Genomic DNA, 489 nt, shown 5'->3' on the forward strand with positions numbered 1-489 from the left:
CGATTTCACAGTCCAACACAGTGTCTTCGTAACAGCCCGAACCAAACTATAGAATCCCATACAATCCAAAATGGTGAGGTCTTCGATGCCACACTAAATACACAAAAGTTTTCCTGTATAGCTTCATCAAATTTGTGAACTTAAATATAAACACCAGACACTATACAAGGAAATTTCGAAGATTCTGGTATTGGTTTGGGAGCTTACTAACCCATCATGGGGAACTGTGAAACTGGCCCTAAATCACCAAACACCTTCTGGGGGCAGCCTGGTTACACATGCCTGTGCCTACTCACACACCTGCCCTCCCTCTCTCCCTCCCACACCTGCCCCTTACCTTACCATTAACAGGTAATACAATACAATTATCAGAAAAAGGGAAATCAATGATATGATACTGCCTGACCCTTTGGGGTGGCGGCTTGGTCAAAGATAGGTAGATAGATAAATAGATGGATGGATAGGTAGATAGATTGATAGATAGATAAA

The sequence above is a fragment of the Eriocheir sinensis genome, chromosome 31 (assembly GCF_024679095.1).
Source record: "Eriocheir sinensis breed Jianghai 21 chromosome 31, ASM2467909v1, whole genome shotgun sequence".
NCBI lineage: Eukaryota > Metazoa > Arthropoda > Malacostraca > Decapoda > Varunidae > Eriocheir > Eriocheir sinensis.